General features: G+C 39.7%; 2 long non-coding RNA genes across 3 annotated transcripts in view; one reads left to right on the forward strand and one right to left on the reverse strand.

Annotated features, from left to right (window-relative positions):
• LOC138143580 (uncharacterized) overlaps nucleotides 1-15,992 on the forward strand; it is a 186,213-nt gene that overhangs the window by 164,129 nt on the left and 6,092 nt on the right. The gene's annotated exons all lie outside the window — the stretch shown is intronic.
• Nucleotides 1-15,992, reverse strand: part of LOC138143579 (uncharacterized) — a 35,478-nt gene that overhangs the window by 5,817 nt on the left and 13,669 nt on the right. The window lies entirely within an intron of this gene.

The raw sequence follows: 15,992 nt of genomic DNA on the forward strand, positions 1-15,992 counted from the left end.
GAGAAGAGACGGGCAGCTTGCTGACGTCAATGAAGACCACACTCTCCAGCCAGGACAACATTACTCCCTACCTCCACCGCCCACTCCCTCTAATTTACTAGAAACCAGGCAGCCTGTTTGGAAAGCCGTAGCCTCCGGCATGTTTTGGCTGTTCCTCCCTTGACCAAAAGGGCTATTAATTATTGGGAGCTTGAAAGCTACCTGATTCCCTCGTTCAAAGACTGAAAACAGAGGGGATTTCCATGAGTAATAATTCAGTCTGTGCTTGTAGAGTGTGCACCGTAGGCTAGAGTAAATTGATCCAGCTGCTTGCGAGGAGGATCCAAGGGAACAGCGCCTGAGGTGGGGTGGGGTGGGCTGGAGGGGTGGGGTGGGGAGGGGGGAATAGGAACGCATCCGCAGATGGAGCTGCATTGTGCAGTGTGGTCCCATGTGTTCTCCCTGGCCGCGGAGCGTGCTGCAGCCTGCTCCCCGGTTGGCGGGGCCTCCGCTGCAGCCTTCCTGTCTGGGCTGACTTGCATTGTGAGGCAAATTCCCTGGCACATGTCGCAACAGCTTTCTTGGGTAATACCAGACATCCAGTGGAGGAGGGTTTGGGATGGCCTTATTTCCCAAGCTCTCTCATGATCAGTGACCCACTGTCCTCTCCCTTGTCCTCCACCACCCCGCATTGGTGCTGGGGTGGGCGTTTGCTTGGGCTTCCCAGAAGCACTCCCCGGCTAAGTTGTCTGGACACCCAAAGTCTATTTACCAATAATCAAGAGTTGGCAGCCTTAACCTGTAACCCGAAGCTACAAAAATACCGAGTCCCCTACGCAGATGGTGGAGTTCAGAGTTCAGTTGACTTGCTAGCCAAGGCTGCAAAGTTAATTTTTTATCTTAGTGAAAAATAATAAACACAGCGTTAGCAACTCAGTGTTTTATCAATTTGCAGATCATTTCCAACTAGGATGTTTTTAAAATTAAAAAAATTTTTTTTCCTCCTGCCTGTTTTTATGGCTTACTGATACACTTGAGTGCTTTTTATGAAACCATATTGGGGTTGTTTAATTTCTATCCTAGGCACTGTAACAGAGTCCCTTTCACCTTAATTGTACTGTATTATTGAGTGTTTTTTTTTTCAAAAAAAGCTTTATTACTGGTAACATCTTAATGATAAAGGCACCACAGAAGAAAGGTTAAGACCTAGGGTCTAGGATAGAGTAAAAACTAAAACTAGGACTCGTGAGTGTCCTTGCCTGGTTTTATTTTATTTTAATTCCTAGTATGGTTTTGTCTGTAAGCATCCAAGCAAGGCTGGTTTCTCTCCTTATCTTATGGGATATTTATATTATGGAGTATAACGCTTCAATCAAACTGAGTTAAAGATCCTTTCTGCACACAAAAGCTGTAATTAAAGGCTGAATCAGTCTATATGTCTTGGATCTCACCAAGCTGTACTGCAGATTGTTCATTCATTTTGATTGTCTTAACCAAATATAATCAACCATTTGGCGGTTCTATCCATCCTGTGGTCCTTGACAGTTATGGTGAGAACAAGTGATTCAACCCCCAAGTGGATAGGTCTGGGTTGTGTGCCTCAGAGGCACAGATGCCTCTTTATCCTCCTCCCTTTCCTCCCTTGATACAAGTATTTCACAGGAAAACCAACATTGTCACATGTTCCTGGGGCATATTTCTAAACTAAAGTGGTTACTTGGGGGAGATGTGTAAAGGGAGAATGGGATTTCCAGTGTTTGGTAGGGATGTGGGCTGAAGAAATTTTCACCTCTGCTTTGCTGTTCTAGGTAGAAGAATACCCCAGGGGGAGAAGAATGGCCCCAAAGGCAGAATTTCTTTAGTCTGTGTGAAATTATTCAGAACGTCCTATGACAGTGTCCTTTGTCATCAAAGGACCTAGTGCCCTCATTGGCAATGTGAGCTGGAAGCCCTAAGATAGCACAGAACATGCAGACCACAGTCCTGGAATCAGGCCTGGTGGCACAGGGTTGGGGAGGCAGCGTCAACAGTAGCGTGAAAAAAGAATTGACGTTTTTCTTCATTGGGTAATACTTGTCCTCAGGATTGAGGGCACTAAAACCAGGTCTGTCTGCATTGTCAAAAAGAAGTTAGTGATTGAACAATTATCTAGTAAATTCAATTAAGTCCCTATAGCTAGGTACTTCAACTATATCAGATACACAAGAAGGTTTTTAGGCCCCAGATATCTAGTTTGCTTATTCACACAGTTTTCTTTTAATCAGGTAATTGACCAAACTTTTCCCCTACTTTGGTTTTTATGGCCCTAGCTTTTTCCATCATGCAAAACAGAAGTTATTATTTGGGAAAAAAAAAAGTCAGGGCAATATTATGCTCTATGTACTGGCAGGGTTGATTATTTATAAAAAGATTCCCAAGTTTTAAAAATAATCTGCTATTCTTGTATAGGAAGCATGATATTCCCCAGTCTTTTTTTCCTCCTCTTAATATATTTTGCATGAAAATGTGTAGAAAGATCTATTCTGACACGTTTCGTGAGGACACAATTATATTAAGTCTTTCACGGAAGGGTCATTATCAAAGTTTTATTAAATGAGCAAATACCCCCTCCCACATTAAAATTGCATCTCAGCATAAGATCTTTATGGCACTTATTTCAGTGGAATAGCAAGTTTATTTGAATGAAAATATAAAATAAAATCAACAAAATACCATTTTGCTCAAACTGAAAGCAGATTCTTTTTGGTATACAAGTCTTCTTTTTTCTTTTTTCCTTTTTCTTTCTCCCTCCCTCCCTCTCTCTCCCTTCCCTCCCTCCCTCCCTCTCTCCCTCCCTTCCTCCCTTCCTCCCTTCCTCCCTCCCTTCCTTCCTTCCTTCCTTCCTTCTTTCCTTCCTTCCTTCCTTCCTTCCTTCCTTCCTTCCTTCCTTCCTTCCTTTTTTCCCTTCCTTTCCTTTCTTTTAAAAAAAAATGAGCTAAGTGTTAATTCTAACATCCAAAGACTGTGAAATGTGAGGTTAGATAAGTGCTAAATCTTATTGCCATGTGGATTCTGTGAGGTGAACTTAAAGGTAACGGGTTTTAGCTAATAGATTTCAAAAGCTTGAGCTATGGAGTGAAGTTCCCCAGTTCTTTGTCCTTTCTCTAGTGAGGCCATTACTGACAACAGAATCCCAGCCACTGACCACAGGCTCACTATTAACTGCAGATGTGCATTCTGATCCCCATAAGGTCTGGTGGGGGGTGGGAATCTCTGATTAATTTTTCAGGTATTTATTGAACAGGATGAAGTGGCTATTTGCCAGCTCAGGAGTCAAACCAGAAGATGGTTATCGATAGACCTGTTATGTTTGGCACCTCTTCCCAAAGCCACTGCACAGAGCAGGAAAGATTTGTCAATTTGTGGATTTGACTGATTGATCCAAAATGCCCCCCTTTAATCTTAATTTTTTAAAACTTGCTTGAGGAAAAAAAAAACCCAACCCCAAATCAGTCAAGCACTGACTTGTATATTGTTCTGCATTTTAGTATGGGTAGTTTAAATATCACATATCTACAGGCCACCACACTATCCTCTATGGACAGTTTTCTGTGTCTATTTTCTAGCTAAAAGCCTGAAAGTCAACTGTATCTGATGGATTTAGGAGGACTTGAGACCTGATTGTACTTCAGCTTGTTTTCCAGCTGTGTAGATGCTGACCAGTCCCATAATAAATTCAGCATTAAGTGGGCCACACATTCCACGAATTTATTTCCCAAGTGGTATCGGCACATGTGTATGTTCAGAAACACTGCTATCAACACGAATCTATTTCTGTCGATTTTTTTTCTCTGTGTGGTTATCCTGACTTAAAGGTCAATGACTAAATGGTGTTTGGACAGTGTCTGGCGTGAATGCTTAAACCGTAGGGCCTAATGTGTAACCAGTACTCTTTCTTCTCTGTCAGCAGTTGGCAAGAAGACACAGTAAGCCCTGCTTCCAACAAGTAAATAGATATATATGTGCAGTGAGGGGAGGGGACAGCCAGAGTAAGCATTTTGAAATTTACACCAGCAGTTGCTTCAAGTGATAAGAGTATTTGAGTAACCTGTAAGCCATGCGGATGCACAGGTTTCAAAAACAGGAAAGCCTCTTGTTTAAAAATCCTTCTAAAGCAACATGTGGGCTCAGAAAAGAAACTGGCTTGTGGTTTAGTGATTGTACTTCCTTATTGATATAATGGTTAGGTGGTGCAAGGCCTCATGGGATTGCAATGTTGGTAACCACAGCCCTAACAGTTATATTCACTGGGTTCTGAAACAGGCCAGGGGGCTTTTTGGACAGATGGGAAATCTAACAATTTCCCTTTTCATTTCCCCTCTTGTGTGACTTTGTTAATTTTTTAAAAAAACTGGTAACAGAAAAGGGAATTTTGCTCATGCTTCAAAAGAGTTAAGCTGGTTTCTTTACTTCTTCTCCCTAAAATCTGTGGTCCGTTCATCTCCTTACCCACCCCACCCCTCATTTGCCCCTATCTTAAAAACATATTATTTGGTTTTGTTAACTTTTCAGGGGGTATATATTTAGTTAACATGCTTTGAGACTGGGTTCACGTGAGGCAACTTACACTGTTTTTTTGGGTGGAGTGGGGTGGGGTGGGAGGGTGGTGGTCTGGACTTGTGATTTCAGAGGTATGGTAGGAAAGAGAGGACTGTCTCTTCCAATACGGATCAGTAAATCTTATGTAATTTAGAGTTGTCTCAGTTTCTCAGAGGTTAACTGACTTGCCCAGGATTCATAGCTAGTATGAGTTAGGATTTGAACACAGATCTTCCCGAGTCCAAGGCCAGTTTTCTATCCATTATATTCATATCCCTCTGGTGCAGTGTTTTCATGTTGTTGTTTTTTGCCCTCTCCATATTGTTGTTCTATTCAAGCTTAACAGGATATTAAAGATAAATCAGATAGTGAACTTGTCCCTTTTTCAACTATTAAGAAGGCTTTGGCTTGGGAAAATGCTTTCTGGAGGCTGGATCAAATGTTTTGAAACTAAGGTGAAAACAGACTATATGTGATTATGGCTAACTGAGTGCAGGAACAAGCATTCTTTCGGCTTGGTTTGTCAGGGGTTGTCTTAGATTGGGAAAACATTATATATTCAGAACTTCCATTGAAACCGTTTGCTTCCTATTCTCTGCTCTGTGTGTGTGTGTGTGTGTGTGTGTGTGAGAGAGAGAGAGAGAGAGAGAGAGAGACAGACAGACAGACAGACAGACAGACAGAGAAAGAGAGAGGGAGAGAGAGAGACAAAGAGAGAGCGTAGCAAACCAGGTTAATCGAATTTTCCTTGCCCCAGTGTGGTGCATTTATAATAGTATAGAGACATCCTTTTAAGGGAAAAACACACAATTCTCCTGGCTGATGTCATTGTATAGATCTATGCCCATTTTCTTTAGGTTTTAAACCCATATTGTTATTGTTAAGTTGTCTCAGGCATGTCTGATTCTTCATGACCCCATTTTGGGTTTGCTTGGCAAAGATACTGGAATGTTTTTCCATTTTCTTTTCCAGCTCATTTTATGAATGAGGAACTAGGGTAAATGGGGTTAAGTGACTTGTCCAGGGTCATACAGCTGGTAAGAGGTCAGATTTGAATTCACTAAGAGGAGTCTTCCTGACTCCAGGCCTGGCACTTCATCCATTGCATTACCTAGCTGCCCTGGTAAACCCAATACTCTATTCCAGATCTCCTTTATGAAATAGGAATAGGAGATAGGTTAGGAAGCTGAATCCTATCAAACTCACCAAAGGCTTATGATTAGAGATAGAGCCCTATGTTCATTCATTCATTCATTCATTCATTCATTCATTCATTCATTCAACAAATACTTGAATGCCTACACTGTGCAGAGCACTGTGCTGAGGGCTAGCAGAAATACAAAATTTTGAAAAGAAATTGTCCTTCCCCTCATGGAGCTTATAGTGTAGCAGGGAGATAAGATACAAACAATTATAACTGTAATATATATTACATGATAAGTGAATTACAGTTATTCCCAAAGTACAATGTGAGGTTGAAGGGGGAGAAAAAGCTTGGAGAAAAGAAAGAGAAAGCTTGGAGGTGATGAGAGGGGTGGAGATTTTTGAATTGGGTTTTAATGGAGGGCTAGGAATTCAATAGGAGAAGAAAAGAAATCATACCATTGTAAGAATAGAACTGCATGAACAAAGTCATGAATGTGGAAAGGAATAGGATATATTCAGGGGACAGAAAGTGCTCTTTTTTGGATGGAGCACAAAATATGTGAAAGGAAATAATATGAGTAGAAAGGGTGGACAGCTCCAAGCCTTGAATGCCAGGCAAAGAAGTTTAAAAGTGACTTGGTGGGCAAGAAAGAAGGAATTGCTGAAGATTTTTTGAGCAAAGCTATCATATCTATTTATTTATATGGAAGATTATTTTAGCAGGTTGATTAAAGATGGATTAGAGAGAAAAAGAGTGGATATTGGAAGACTTTAAAAGACTTTTGCAGTAATCCAGAGAGGTAGTGATGGGGCAGGGCTAGACAAGGGAAGATAAGAGTAGAGTGAACAAATTCAAGAAATGGGGAAGGCAGGTTTGATAGGATTTGCTTATTGATCAGATATGACAAGTGAGGGTTTTTATAGATGAGGAAACTAAGTTCCAAAGAGGTTGGGTGGTCAACCAACAAACATTTATTAAACATTTACTATGTGCCAAATTTACCTAAAGTCATAGCAGTAATTAAGCATAAGAGGTGAAGCCAGGCCCTCTAACTCCAGAGCCAGTTCTTTTCCACCATGAAAAAGATTTTGAACAGGGGAGATGGTGGTGCTCCAAACTGGAACAGTGATTTCAAAAAACAGATGCAGATTTAAAGTGCATGTATGTATGCATGTGAGTGTGCTTGTATACATAGGTTGACTAGTGTTATACTTAAATTCGAGAGACTTGGAAAGGAAAAATAGGGAGAAGAGAGTATATTTTAAGTGAATTTGAGTGTGAGCAGATAAATCACTCATGCTGTCTTTCATCATGTTTGCTGCTTTCTTCCATTCTGATGTCTTGCAATAAAGAATGAAAAAGGCATGAAAATAGGCAAAGTGCATATTAAATTTCCCCCAATTACCTGCCTCTTGAATGAACCCTTTTAAATGTCCTTCCTTTTGTACCTGAGGAAAAAGGAGAGAGTCTTGAAGCTGGGCGTATGGAACAAGGATGGAATACCAAAGAGTCCCTTTAAAAATGAGTGCATGCGTGTGTGTGTGTGTGTGTGTGTTTTCCTTGATCAATTAGAATTAGACCTAAAAAGACAATGTATGCCTTTCTACCCCTACGCCTCCTTAGAGATCTTAAATGAAACTTTTTATTCCAGAATGCAGTGTAAGGAACTTAAAATATTCACTTGTTTTGTTTTATCCTTTATCATTGACAACCTACTCTACTGACCCACTCATTCTTCAACCTTTCCTTTTGTAGAATTGAAAATTGTACCCTTTATTCTTGGCCCTAATTGACACCATTCCTAGACTGTTTTCCAGGGGAGTCCAAAGGGCTGCCCTTCCCACCTCTCTCTTCCTAATTATAGGCTAAGTCCAAAGTTGAAGAACTACAGTGTTTTATTGGTGGGTAAGGCTACGTATGAGTAATTCCTTTTTAACTATCAAATAAGACACTAGGATAAGCAGAGGTTATGAAACTAACAGGACTTTGTACTATGTCCCACCTCCTATTTCTCTAAATAATTTCATGGTCTTTGATGTTATCTCAGTAATCCTTACAATACCCCTGTGAGGCAAACTAATGATAGGGATTATTGCCCCCATTTTGCAGATAAGGAAACTGGGACACCAAGTGTGGAATACCTCATCTAAGTCTACAAAGTGAGTCAGTGATAGAAAATAAGAAATGGACCCTGATCCCTTGATTCTCAGTTTCTTCCTGGAGGCCATGGTTCATGATATGGTTACGTGTATTTGCTTTTCACAATAAAGTGAGCTTTGTTTTGTTCTTTAATAAGTTACCAGCTTGGATACATTTCTGGAGGAATTTGACTGGGAGAGAAAATTTGAGTCACATAGCGATAGAAGAGAAGAACATAGTTTGGAAATCAAAGGGAGTTGCACTTGTGCTTTTCCTTGGATTTGTCATGAGTTTTTAGCGTGAAAATTCATTGTTTTATAATGCTTCAATTTCTGAGGTTTGAAAGATCATTGGATCAGAGAATTAGAACTTGGAAGTGATCCAGTCTAACAGAGAGGCTAAAGTACTTGGCCTTTCTTTATATCCTTGTAGCTTAGCACAGTGCCTAGGACAGAGTAGGCACATAATTCATTCTTATTCACTGCTGCTGAAGCAAGTAAAGGTCTGGCCCTGTGATTACAAATTCAGTTTCCCTTCCCTGGCACAATTGACTCTTCGTGACCAATCTGAAATCCTCACGTGAAAGAAGTTAATGGTGGAATAATTTTAATGCTTATAAAATTCTGGCACGCTTTAAGAGAGCTCTTCTCCTCTGATTCTATCAATTAATCAATCAAAACGCATTTATTTATTAAGTGGCTTTTATGTTCCAGGTCCTGTGCTGGGCTCTGATAAAATACAAATAATTTTGAAACCCTATTTTATGTTTATGGAAGGCTTTCCAGGAAGTTGTTTGCCTCAAAGGAAAATGTTATTTCACAATTTTGTGGGATATTCTGGCTCAGAGTCTCCATGGCCTCAATATAGGAAACTGCCCTTTGAGAGTTTCAGTAAACTAAGGCTCCTTCTGTTGTGTTGCTAGTTACTTATGTTCTTGAGATGGTCGAAGATGAAGAAATACATCTTTTTTTTTTCTAGTTGATAACATTTCCTGACTTAATGAAGCATTTTTGCAAAAACAAAACCCAAAACCCGAAACAACAACACCAAAAAACAGAGAAAAACTGCCCCCTGCCAGACTCTGAGACACAAATGAGGTACACTGTTCACTTCTATAGCCCATAAAAAGTCTAAACTCTGAATTAGATTGAAAAAATGTAGTAGTCATAATGGTAAATAAATACTAGTTTCTACATCAAAACAAAAATTCTAAACAGGTCTGTAAAAACAACTGACTGGGCAATTGGATATGACTTTGTTCTTGTCTAGGCAACTCATTTAATGTTTGAGGTGGATAAAAGGTTGAGACACTTGAAAATACATATATATTTTATAGAGTTACTTTTTTGAGTAGAACTCAAGGATGCTTCATTAAGTGAGATAAGGAGCGAATAGTTATAATTCTCTTCATTTGGTGGATGGAAGAACAGAAATGACACAGAAGAAATGTGCCCTGAAGTCAGACTGTAAGTAGTGCAATGAAATTAACATATGAAAATTTTTTGAAGAACGAGACCATCTTCCATTTTGTTTGTTTATCCCTAGCACCTAACACAATGTCTTGAATATATGTTCATATATATCCATACACATATATGTATATATAAAATTTGTTCTAGACTCATATATGTTACTCTGAGTGAGGAACCTTCACTGCTTCTATCAAAGCAGATTGGTAACTCTTCTGAAACACAGAGTTGAGTTCCCCAGGAGAACTGATTGTTGACTTGCACAAGGTCATACATCTAGTGTGTGTCAGAGGCTGGAGTTGAACTCAGGTCTTCCTGGCATGCTCTATATCTACTGAACTACTAATGTTGCCTTGAACAGAATTTGTTGTTCAGATGGATCTGCTCCTTTGTGTCCCCGTTTGGGGTTTTCTTGGCAAAGATACTGGGGTAGTTTGCTGTTTCCTTCTTCTGCTCGTTTTACAGATGAGAAAACTGAGGTAAAGAGGGTTAAGTAGCTTGCCCAGAATCACACAGCTAGTAAGTGTCTGAGGTCAGCTTTGATCTCAGAAAGATGAGTCTTCCTGACTGCAGGCCTAGCACTCTATCCACTGTGCCATCTACCTGCCCTTGAACAGAACAGGGACATAATAAATACTCATTGGATTAGATTGAATTTCAAGTTCAGTGTACTAGCCTAGACTCTGGAATGAAATCATATAGCTCTAGTCCTGTTGAAGTAGAAAAGTATTGAAAAGTATTTGATAAATACCTATTGTGGGCCTAGCAGTCTAGGCATTGTTGAGGATAAAAAGAAGTAGATTAAATAGTCCCTGAATCCCATTTTTAAACTCCACTGTTAAAAAAAACCAACTGTGAATATAATGCATTGTGGCACATAAACTGGGCCTGGTTCTGAAAACAAGACCTCTGTGAAAACTGATTACTCATTTCTATGTAATGCTCATGGTATCCAAATGAATCTATTAGCAGCCACTAGAAAACATCTCATTACCCAGGCAAGACACATAGTATCGAAGACTTCAACTCTCTTGATTTGGGAGCCATCTCATTATCGCACCCAAATCTCATTGGATTGTGGAATCTAGTTGGGGAGACACGATACTGATATTTGTTTTTGTTTCATTTATTTATTTAAATTTGTTTTTTTTTTTTGCTCCCAAATCAATGAACATTCACTTTATCTCCTTCCCTCCCGCATTGAAAAAGAATAAAACCAAGACTCTTGTAACAAATGTATAGTCATGCAAAACAAATTCCCACATTGGTTATGTCCAAAAAATATATGTCTCATTCTGCACTCTGAGTCTATCACCCCTCTGTCAAGAACATTAGTCCTTTGGGATCATGGTTGTTTATCACGTTGATCAAAGTCCTTAAGTCTTTCAAAGTTGTCTTTACAATTTTATTATTATTGTATTTTTTTTATTATTTGTTATTATTGTTCTCTTCGTTCTGCTCACTTTACTCTGTCATACAACTCTTCCTAGGTTTCTCTAAAATTCTCCCCATTATCTTATTTTTAACAGCACAGTAGTATTCCATCACATTCATATATCATAATTTATTCATCCATTCCCCAAGTGGTGCATGCTCCCTTAGTTTCTTGTTCTTTGTCACCACAAAAAGGGCTGCTATATTTTTGTATATGTGTGTCCTTTTCCCTTTATTTGCTCTCTTTGGGGTATAAACCTAGTAGTGGTAGTGCTGTGTCAAAGGGTATGTATAATTTAATAATTTGGGGGTCTTAGTTCCAAATTGTTTTCCAGGATGGCTGAACCAGTTCACAACTCTGCCAACAGTGTATTAATGTACCTATTTCCCACAGTGTCTCCAACATTTGTCTTTTTCTTTCTTTGCGAACTTTACCAATCTGATTGGTGAGGTAGAAACTCAGAGTTGCTTTAATTTGCTTTTCTCTAATTATTAGTGATTTGGAGCATTTTTTTCACATGGCTATTTATAGTTTGGATTTCTTTCTTTAAAAATGATTTGTTCATATCCTTTGACCATTTATCAACTGGGGAATGATTTTTATTTTTTACAAATTTGAGTCAGTACAATACTGATGTTTGAAAGAATGAGAGAACCCGGTAATGCAGTATATAATCTAGTAACATATATATTCTGTAGATATTAAAGGAATCTATATGATAAAACATCATTGTGGAGTGAAGTAGTCAGAGAATGCTTCATGGGAACAAGGAGAAGTTTGGAACTAACACTGAAGTGGTTTCCCTTTGGATGCTCACCTTAGTCATGCTTTGGCCATTCTATTATCATTATCATTCAGCATACTTTCTTGGGAAATCTTGGGAAGATTTCCCAAGGAATGTTGCTTCTGGCTTCCTATTGAATGGAAGTGATCCTTTCCTCCTCCAGATTCATTCCTTCACCTTGTGCCACAGAAAGATCATTTCAGGTGGTATTGGAGGGCATCCCAGTTCTTTTCTGAAGCCTTCTCTGATCCTTGCCCCAATTTCCCTACTCCCACCAAGTGATTCCATTATAAATTAATATCCAAATTATGCATATTATATACTTATCATATTCTGATTTATGTATTTGTGTATGTGTAATCACCTCTCCTGAAAAATAGTCGATGGAGAGATGGGCCTCAAAATGAACTGAGTTCAAGTCCAATTTTGAACATGTACTAACTGCATAGGCATCTGGCATGTCCATATTCTATGCATAGATTAAGAACTGGAAGGGGCCTTAGAAGGGATCATAGGTGGTGTAGAGGCCATAACTCTGGAGTGAAATCTAAAAGATCCAAGTTCAAATCCTGAATCAGACACTTACTATGTGACCTTGGGCAAGTTGCTTAATCTTTGCCTGCCTCAGTTTCCTCACCTGTAATTTGGGATTCATAATAGCACCCACTTCCTAGGGTTGATTTAAGGATCAAACAGGGTAATATTTAAAGTGCTTTGCAAACCTTAAACATTAAATAAATGCTAATCTATGATGAGGCCTGATCCCTTCATTTTATAGAGAAAGAAAATAGATCTGCAAGGCTAAGTGATTTGTACAAGGTCACATAACTAGTACCGTGTTTCCCCGATAATAAGACACTGTCTTATTCTTTTTGGACAGAAAAACACCAGAGGGCTTATTTTCAGGGGAGGGCTTATTTTAATGAACATTGACAGCAATTTTAATAAACAGGTAAATGTGAACAAAAAAATGTACCTTTATTCAATAAGCAAATCACTGGGGAAGAACAGGATGACGCTCTCACTGCTGCAGCTCTGATTGGATGCAGCTCGGAGCACCGCGTGCATTTCACGGGGGGGGGGTGGGACGGTGCATACAGAGGGTACCGTAATGTAGCAGGGGATCACCTTCACTACAGTAGCAATCTCAATAGGGTTTATTTTCGGGGGAGGGCTTATTTTAGAGGAATCTTACACAGTAAGGGGAGGGCTTATTTTCGGGATAGGTCTTATTATCGGGGAAACACGGTAAGTGTCAGAGCACAAATCTCAAAGTAGCTTTGTGGCTATGGACAAGTTGCTTAACCTTGAAGTGTCCCAAGCAACAGTTTAAGACTGTCAAGCTGCATTGACAGAGGGACACTTGGAGTTCCCCACAATGAAATCCCAGGGCAGAACTCTTTTGCCGGCCTCCCCTCCCCTAACCACACTCCATCCCTCTAACCTCCTCGAGGAGGGAAGTATTCCATCTTATTTTTCTTTGTATATTCCCTTATACCTAGCTTGGTACCTTACACATAGTAGGCACTTAATAGATATTTGGTAAATGAATGAACAAATAAATTTGGTCACAACAGAATCAGACTCACTCAAAGTTTCACCTGTTCTGATTTATGGCAGCCTGTCTCTATGTGACATGTGACAGACCCTCAGCAATGTGTGCCCACTTGTATGGTCATCTAGAGGGGAAGCAGAACATCTGAATGATTGATTTCCACCAAGTCTACTTCAAATGCATTATGTGGAGGAGGCCACTGAGTGCCTGGGAAAGAAGACAGACCAAGGCAAGGGCATAGTAGGTATTGCATTAGAAGGATGCCAGTGTAGAGGGCTTCATTTTCATCTTTGGTTCCCTTCAAGTTTGAACCTGACAACACAAGAGCACTAGATTGGAAGGAGAAAACCAAGCCTGTCCCAATTATTTACATGCCCTCTACACCCCTCTTTGTTCCGCATGGCTGTGTTTATAATAGGCTGTACCGAGGAAGGGAAGAAGCCCTGCTTAGTGACTTGTACAGGAAATTGGAAATTGGAAACCTCAGAACCTACCCCCAGCTCTGTCTCTAACTCATGCTTAGACAAACTGAACTAAATTCCTGACCTTTGATCCCCCATCTGCAAAATGGGAATAATACCTGCTGTCAAACCTGTAAAAATCTTTTGATTTCCATAGTTGAGATGTGATACAGAATACAACATTTAGTGTTTCTGTGTGGGAAAGAATCCTTGAAATCCAACTTAATACCCTCTGATAATAATAACACCACTGTACATTAGGGTAGTACTTTATATCTTGGATAGCACTTTAAATACATTATATCATTTGATCCTCACAACAGCCTTGTGAAGCAGGCAACAAACATCCATTCACACCTACTTATATACCAGACACTGTGCTAAGTGCTTTATAGATCTTGATCCTTATATCAACTCTGTGAGGCAGGTGCTGTTATGATCCCCATTTTATACTTGAGGAAACTGAGGCAGCCAGAGGTGGTGACTTGCCCAGGGTCATACAGACAGTAAGTAACTGAAGGCAGGATTTGAATTCTGGTCTTTCTGACTCCAAACCCAATGCTCTATTCCCTGCACCACCTAGCTGCCACTGTACTTGTACTGCAGGTAGTACAAACACAATTATCACTATTTTACAGATGAGTGATTGAGGTTCAGGTTAAGTGACTGAACAGGTCAAGTACAGAAAGCCAGTATGCAGCAGAAGTGAGACTCGGATCTGGATCTTCTGACTCCAAGACCACTACTCTGTTCATTACACTGTTCAACCTCCCTTATAGAAAGGTGATGTGTAGTGGATTCAAGTTGCATTTCTTATCCAGAACTTGAATAAATCAAAACGAATTCTGAGCTAATCCTTTAACCTCTTAGGGTCACAGGCAACTCTAAGATTGAGTTACAGAGCAGTGCTGGTATGTATTGGGAGAAGGAGTGAGATTTCCTCACTGGGAGCTCCCTGTGTCAATGAAATTACAGGTCTAATTCTCTTCCTCACAACCCCCCTCCTCCCAATTCTGTTTCCCTACTTGAACAGTTGCAGGAATGCGGTGCTTACTGCCTAATAGAGTGGCCTTTTCCATTGGATAGCAATAAATATTTTCAAGATGGAGTAGTGGGGGCATTAATTCAAGTAAATTAAGAAACGACCATTTTGTTGTTTGTTGTTCTATCTTTTTCTAGACTTTAAGTTTATGGTGTCATGCTTTAGGTGCCTACGTTTGGTCCCTTTCCTCTAAGAAGAAATCTTTTCCCTTATTTGAGGGGCACAATGGTAATGTTGGACTCAGCTGAGTTGCCAAGTTTACCATGACTTAGAAGTTTGGGTCTAGCATCAATCTGTTCCCCTCTGTCTCGGATGTCTCAGTTAGTGCCTCTTCCTTTTTGGAAAACAACAGTGAACTTTGTTCAGCCAAAATGCTCTTTCCCAAACTCTGATATTTGCTCACTTGCTCTGCTCCCTCCAGCTGTTCCCAACTGCAGACCACTTATTACACATTGTTTGCTATTTCCGTTGTTCCAGCATCACCTGGAAGGCAGCCAGAGGAAACTGTGGCCTACGGAGCACTAGTTTTGGTACTTGTGGCCTTGACTTATATAGGTCTCAGTCTATAGCCTTTTTGGAAAGCAAAGGGTGAATATGTCCATCATTTAAATGGATGGGTTAAAAACAGCCTTAGCAGATCAGCACCCTCAACAAAAAAGACCAGAGCTGCTTTGTTTTGTTCACACTTCTGGTTGCTTGATTCTATAGACTACCGGAAGAAAAAGGTCCGGTTCAGAACAACTGAAGCAAAAATGCAAGCTGATAAGAGGTGATAAAAAGAAATGTTTATTCTTGGAGATCATAGCACAGTTTTTCAAATAACCCTTCATGCTGGTGTAGAAAACACTGTATTTGAAAAATTTTTTTTTTCGAATGACATACTTTGCCAAGGCCAACAGGACTAATTATATTCCATCATCAGATTGGCTATAGAGTTGTCATTTTCAGCTCTACTGTTAATGGATTTCAATGTAATTGATTGGATTGACTTCATGGCAATCCAAAATGTCCAGTAAAATGGCTAAACTTCTCTTCATACTGTCTATGCTACTGTGTGGTGGTTTTAGGTATGTGTAGTGATTTTAGGTATGCATCTATGTTACTTCATTTTATAAATGAGGAAACTGACCCTCAGAATAGTGAAGTGACTTGATAAGCCCTAGTCTGTTAACCAGCCAACTAAAATGAAGTGTAGGTTGAATGTGATTGAATAATTTAACCAAAGACTCTGGGTTACTTCTTTCCCCCATCCTTACTCCAAAGTCCCCCCCCCCTTGAATTAAACAATAATTGCTCCAACTTTCTTCTTCCTTTAACTTTTAGAGTATACATGAATTCCAGTCATCTGTTTCCATATCCTTTTGCTCATATTTCTATCCCTGAACCCCTTCCATGCAAAACCT

Source organism: Petaurus breviceps, unplaced genomic scaffold, assembly GCF_028583685.1.
Source record: "Petaurus breviceps papuanus isolate PSGF00001 unplaced genomic scaffold, PetGlider_PUasm1.0 90650, whole genome shotgun sequence".
Classification (NCBI taxonomy): domain Eukaryota; kingdom Metazoa; phylum Chordata; class Mammalia; order Diprotodontia; family Petauridae; genus Petaurus; species Petaurus breviceps.